Raw genomic sequence first — 7,206 nt, 5'->3', positions numbered from 1 at the left:
CTTTTGCTAGATATTGCCAGGGATTTTTTTTTCCTCCTCCTTTTCTTTCTTTCTCTCCAGTCCGCTTGAAAGGAGCTGATGGAAGGAGAGGAATATTCATCTCCCAAGTTTGCTCACGTGGCTGGCGGCGGCTCGGCAAACTTTTCTCGCCGCCATCCCCACGCGCGGTACGGTGTGTGCCGGCACGGCGGCGCTTGGCAACCCCAGCGCCGGGACAGCCGTGTGAAGAATGACGCTGTTTGTTTGCTCCACGTCCAGCTATTTGTCACTGGCCATTTTGCCTCCAAAGCTTTAATATTTAATGAGATCCGGGCTGGCCGGGCGCTGCGCAGCCATGGCTGGGCGCTGCGGCTCGGTTTCCTGCAGTGCGGGGAAGGCTGTCGGGGGGGGGGGGGGGGGGAGTGAGTTGTGTACTGCGGCAGATGGGACTCTTTTTATTTCGATTGATTTTCAGTTAATAACTTTTAACCTGCTGAACCGAGGCGGCTGCCGACGGGGCTCATGCGGGGAGCAGCGGGGATGCAGCCTGTGAAATGCCAGGGGCTCGCTCGGGGGGCACAGGCACCTCTCGGCCTGGCCAGGAATGCCAGGGGGACCCCAAAGGGGAATTTTGTGGCTTGAGGAACACCCTGACGGGGCACACAGTGGTTCTTTATTTAGGAAACACGCACCTTAGCACGGAACCCACTGACCCCCCTTGCCCCATCCCCAGGGGTGCCAAGCAGCCTCGGTTTTTCCACGCAGGGAAACGGGTTGATTTTCCTTATTAAAAAAGGACAGGAGGGACAATACAAAGATCCCATGCGCAAATCTTCCTAAAGGTCCCCTCTTCCCTCAGCACCCCACACCGGAGCCCTCCCACAACCCACCTGGATGAAGGAAAAGCCATTTTCCCTGCATTTTCCCAGCATTTTCTCATCTGGGCTGTTTCCCCGGTTGAGAGCCCATGTCACTGGGCTGTGATCCCCCACCTTTACAGCCCCAGAATTGGGGTTCAGGCAAGTTTTTCTTATTTCTAATATTTTTACACCATTTGGGATGTGTTTAGGGTGGTTTTTTGTTTTCTCTCCAAAGGAAGGTTGGAAGAGGAGCAGTTGCTTGGCTGCTGCTCGCAGCACTGGTGGGCGCAGTTGAATGGCACCATCCAAAACGATGTCTGATGTTCCTGGAGAGGAAGAGCATTTTCCCAGAGACGTTTCAGAACGGTCGCCCTAGACGTGGGGCAGGAAAGCTAATGAAGTCTCCCATTCCCTGTGGCACGGGGAGGAAAGGAAAGGGCTGAAATTATTTCAGTTATTGTCTGATGCAAAGGAGGAGAAAATAGCATACGGCAATTTTTTAAAAGGCAAAGGGTGAGTGATGGAGAGCTCTCCTCCCAGATGACACCTGCCCTGTGCTACCCATGGAGGATGCAGCATCGGGGTGCTCCGGCGGCAGAGCCTGTGCCACAGGGCGAAAGCTGCTGGCTGCAGTGGCATTTGCACCCGATGCTGTTGGAGATGCTGACTGCCCTTGTTATGGGGCAGGCAGAGGGGCGATGGCAGTGCAAAATCGTGCAGCCTGATGATATTTGCGAAGCTGCAGCGGTGCAGGCAGTCTTGGCTTCCCGCTGAAGGAAAGGAAATTTCTCATCATTTCAGCTGTAGAAGCAAGGCTTGAAAACGCACACTCTGGAGCCAGGAGATGAAGGAAAATCAGATAAAATATACTTCTGAAAGGATTTTGAGGTGAGACTCATGACTTTTTAACGGGCTGGACTGATTTAACTCCCTTTGTGTCGCTGCCGGATGGTGCAGCTCTGGCTTCTTGCTGTCCAGTCAAGCCAAGGGTCCTTCCCCACTGCCACAGGACGCTGCCCCAGCCAAACCCCCATGGTTTGGCTACAGAGAAGGCTAAGGGATTCATCTGGACACGCAAAGCACTATATAATGCAGCCAGGAATATGTTTGAACTCTTGAGGTCAGCAGTTCAACATCGTGCTGTTACGCCCATCTCAGCTATTTCATTCCCTGTCTAAGTCCTCATCATGAGACAGACCAGTGGAGGCATGGCTGGTTCATGATTTGGGGGATTTCTTCTTGGATGGTACGCTGGAAAGGGACTTTAAAATCTGCCACATCGCTGTGCTGGAAAAGGACCATGGGGCATGAGCAACCTGGAAGAGATGTTTGGCCATCCAGCTCCAAAACCAGGGTGGGAGTGATGGCAGGCTTGCATCCTCTCTGCGTGGAAGTGAGAATGTGAACAGAGCTCGCAAGAGCAGCATAGTCACCCCCATGCACAACCCTTCATAATCAGTTTCTTCAAACAAACACTGCTCTGGGAAAACAGCTCATTGAGATAACCAGAGGTTTTGGGTGCTGGAGGCAGTTGGTCTTCATCTTTCTCGCTACGTGGACAAAATGGATTGCTATCTTCCATTCGCTACGTACACCCAGCTTTGCTGCCATCGGCACGATAGCTTTTAAGGATAGTCTCATCTGTAGTCACCTAGGAGAAAGTAATTGGTCAAATTTAATTCAAAGAGAGATCAATTAGAAAAGGTTGTGATAGACAGTTAGGTCACCAGCAACTCCTATAAATCGCGGGTAGAATTTCCTCCTTTGCCATGTACCAGTTTGATGTAGGAAATGGCTCATTTGCAAGCTAAAGGTTTAATTAGGAGAAAAAAAAGGTCAGCAGAGATCAGATGTGAATTGCAAAGTGTTAAAGAAGTTTACTGCAGCAACGCATTTATTGAGAGCCATGCTATAGATCTGCTCCCTCTCTGCCCAGAATGCTAATAGCGCTCCTTTGAATTCTTCCTATCAACAGAAAAATCATCAATAATACGTGGGATGCTTTAAAACTGTTTGGCACCCACTTTCTTTCTATGATAATCAAAGGGCTTTGCTAAGACCCAGAGACTCCCTTACCCATCTCGTTAATTGTGGATCCTTCTTTCCAGGTCAGGTTTCCAGAATGTGACACCCTTTGGGTCGCTGTTTCCTCTCCCATCCATCGCAACATGAGCTTTGCAGAAGGTATTTATTGCTCCTCCTCATCAGGGACATAGTCACGATGTAAATTGTGCCAGAAATACCAATATGATGAAAATTCATGGTGTTTCTTCCTCACCTCACTGTATTCCGGTTGGTTTTTATGGGCGTGTAAACTGCAGAAATAGAGAGCTCTGTACAAGCTCTCTTAAAAGCAATGGGAGCAATAGTAATGTGATTACATGAGGTTTTAGCTTGCTGGCGAGAATGCTGAGCTGGCCCAAGGCAGTAGTGCCTAAAGTCAAGCCATGGCATCGATCTCAGCTCCCAGGGTCGCCGCGGGCAGCGCTTGTTTCAATGACCTTTGGGGTCCGGGGCAGAGGGGTCCAGGGGAGGCTCAGCGGCGTTTCGGGTGGTACCGGCTCTGTGGGCAGCAGGAGGAACGGCAGCCGTAGCAGACCGATAATACGCTGTGACACACTGCTGCTCCTGCAGACAAGATGGGAAGCATCATCACTTCATCTGCATCTCCAGGAGCTCCGTGAAGGCTCCCTCCCGCTGCCCCCTGTTCCCTGCGTCTCCGAGGGGTTCCCACCGGTGGGGATTGGCATCAGTGCCCTCGGTGCGGCAGCGCTGTGACTGCCCTTCGCTGGGACCTTGCCAGCGGGCACAGATGCAGCTTCCAGCCCGATCTGTGCTGCAGCTGGGGCTGGTAAGGGTTCAAGGAGTGCTGCTTCTTGGCCAGAATCAGCGGGGGGTCCAGGCATCCTGAATTGTCACTGAGAACACCATGGTTTGGGGCTTCATTAGGTGTCATACATAACTAACGACTCTGCAAGAGCATATGACAGGATGAATGCTGCAAAGGTCCAGAGACAGCCACCAACGTGGAGAGAAATCAAAATGGCAGCTGGACCTGGCTGGGAGAACAAGAGCAATTTTTCCAGTCACTTCCATTTGTTCCAGTATCACTCAGCCCCACACCCAGTTTGATGAGAGATTGCAATTTCGCTTTAAGCAACACTATATGAAAAAGGACAGATAGCAGATCAGATTGTAAACTGATGTAATTAAACAGGCAATGTTAATTCCCAGCACCTGAGACTCAAGTCCTCTGTGCAGTGTCGATAACACTAATTTCAATGATTTCGGCAAAGCAAACTGTACGAACAATAGGCGGAGGACGGAGGAGGCTCTTCACTCTTCTGGAGGATCAGAAACTTGCAGCAATTATCAGTCAACAGTTCCAGCTGCCTGGTAAACTGTTAAGACTAAAGTAAACACATCAGGGCTCTGAGGCTGGAAACAGAAGAGCTGTAATTATTTTGAAGTTTAACTATTGCCCCCATCTCCAGATACAGGGAGTGAAACGACACAGACCCCGACACATCCAGCTTGCGACAAAGACGTGCGATGCTCCTCGTGCAGAAATTCAAGTGTGCTTCTAGGACGCTCAAGATTCAGGTGCAACATGTATAAAGCCTTAACCATTTCCTCCCCATAGCAGACAAAAGCCGCGTTACCTTGGGCAAGCCACGCTCCTATTAGAAAATTGGCTCCTACGAGCCTCATAAGAGGAGCAAGAGATTCCCTTGTCTTCGCTGAGTGTGTGGGGGAAATTCAGCTGTTCTGACAACCAGATCATGTTTGATATCATCCGAGCTGACGCGATAGAGATGTCAAATGGGAGAAGATAGCAGAAGTCTGCCTCGCAGTTTAATTGGCTTACACTTTTGTATATCCTCTCTTAAAAGTAAGGCCTTCAAAATGCGATTTGGACAAGTGAGTTGCGTGGGGCTTTATCCTGGGCGGTCTTGCAGCCTTCTCAGTGACAAAAACAGTGCGTCTCTGAACACAGGCTGTATATGTGGCTGGATTTATGGAGTATTCATTATTTTAATAGCTATTATTGACTTAGGGTCAAATATGTTTTTCCAACATTTTTTTATTTGAGGAAAGAGCCTGTATGTCACAATCTCATGCCTCATCTAATTGGATAAGTGTTTCCTTTGTCCTTGAAACCAAAAAGTAGACCGCGTATCCAGGAGCTACAGAATGAAAAAGCATCTGCCTTTGGTATTTGGCATGCCTCAATTAAAAAACTCTCTGCCTGGGCTATCATTTTTTTTAATTCTGACCAGAGCACTTCTGCTCAGATTCAAGCGGACAGTTCTGAAGGTCGAGCTAGGGGTATGTAAAAAACCAAATCCTTTGGAACAATACATAAAACATTAGTGTTTTACGTACAGCAGAAAAGAGGCCCGGATCCAGCAAAGCCAAGTTCAGAGTCATGCTGGAAGCACGGGAATGGCTCGTGTGCTCGCTCCCCTCCGAGCGTTTCTGTAAGCTCCTGCTGGAGCGGAGCTCAGGTCCACTCTCAAGACGTGACTCCCCTCCCTCCCAGTCCCACAAATCTAGCGCTCAATATGCACAAAACACTTCCATCTTGAAAAAATAATTGAAAAGGTGCACCCTGAAGTTCACTGGATCGATCCCTCTGAATTATTTTATTTAGAAGACACTTCATTGTGTCAAAGATTTAATGGAGAGGTTACGATGCCCAGCGTTCAGAATGTCAATGCATTAAAACGGAGTGCTGCAGGGAATGTTAAAATCCTCAGTAACGTACACCCAAGCAAAACTGCCACATTTATGAAATATGAAAATTATTATACAGAGTTTAGATAAGACATAGGCTGCTGGGGAAAAGCAGTATAGAGGCAAGAATCCTTCTGCGTGTGTCTTACGAGTAGTGGGATGAAATTTAGCAGCCTCACTATGGACCCTTTCGCCTTTCCCTTACATCCCTTTGAGCGTTCACTTCCCAAGCTGTATCTTTTGAAATGTGTGTATTTTTAAGCAAGCAGTATTTCCCGGCACACTCGATTAAATACCTTCCCTTGTTATTTATTGCCCATTAAACAACATATCTTCTGCATATACCTTCGTTGGACAAAAGATCTTTGCTATCAAATGCAGACCTCAGCATGTCTTAGGCCAAAGCAGTTTACTGCAATGATCTCTACGTGGGGCTGCAGCTGAGAAGCATTGAGAAAGCTCCGGCAGCACAGATCGGGGTTCTCTGCTTATTAAGCAGCATTTCTGGTATCTGAGAATTACCCTGCTTTACTACATTTTACATTTCTTGGTGCATGTGATAAGGTTATAATACAGAAGATGTCCAAAGGTTCTTCTCTCTCTCCTTGGGGAATCTCTCTCTTCGGCTGCTGCAGGAACAATTGCGACCCACCAAAGTACTGCTAGGCTGTAAAGTTTCAAGTGAAACGGAAGGGCGGGGGAAGGAATGACAAGTCCTTTCTACTGAAATTCTCTCCCCAAATGGATTTGGCAGAGCCCGGCTCTGCTGATCTTAAAGCAAGGTTTATCATTTGTGCAGGCTGCTGCCTGAAGGGGGAAAAGATCTTTGAAGTTGCTGAATGATGGAAGGGTCTCCCCCCTCCTCTCCCTCACACACATATTTTAAGGGTGGAGACTGGGAGATGCTCAACTGCCCTGAGTCTGGAAATTACATGACAAATTAAACAATTATGTGTTTTAGGGCTGAGCATCTATTTAGGCATTTAGCGTCAAACATGCATTTAGCATGAATTCCACGGGCATTTATACTTTTCCCCGTCACCTGTAATTCTACACTGCATTATTTTACCGCATGTCAAGAGCTCCCCCGGTCCAGTATCTACACCTTGAAGAGATTTCTTTATCATTTAACTTTATTACAGAAGGCACTGCCTGGACACTGTTGGAGTGACAAGGACTATTTCCTTAATTACTGTACATTGATAATAGCATTTACTCTGGCAGCTCCAGTGCTATTCAATCAAGCAAGATTCAATACAAAAAAGCTGATTTGCCAAAAAAGAGATTAGCATAAGTGCCTACAGTCACATTCTATTTTTGAAGGTAAAGCTACTGTGTCTGTGAGCTTTCTTGTGGGAACTTTATAAAGAGAGATTAATCTAGTTTAACTCCTTCAAAAGATATCTGGGGAAATCGCAGAGAGTCACTGTTTAGGCTCTTTTGGTAATAATTTTCTATAAACGTGTAAAATAAAGAACTGCACAGAAAGTGCTAATCAGCAGCAGGAAGGTGTGTTTTTTCTCTTACGTGGACGTAGATATTTGTTGTGAAAAACTCTTACGTTCCCCAGTTTGCTATTGCTGTTTTTTGTCATTTAATCAAGTGGTGACTGTAGCTGTTGCACTTTAAA

The sequence above is a fragment of the Nipponia nippon genome, unplaced genomic scaffold (genome assembly GCF_047370975.1).
Source record: "Nipponia nippon isolate SJK-2023a ecotype South Korea unplaced genomic scaffold, ASM4737097v1 scaffold_5, whole genome shotgun sequence".
Classification (NCBI taxonomy): Eukaryota; Metazoa; Chordata; class Aves; order Pelecaniformes; family Threskiornithidae; genus Nipponia; species Nipponia nippon.
The sequence above is the reverse complement of the archived record's forward strand: the minus strand, read 5'-3'. Positions refer to the sequence as shown.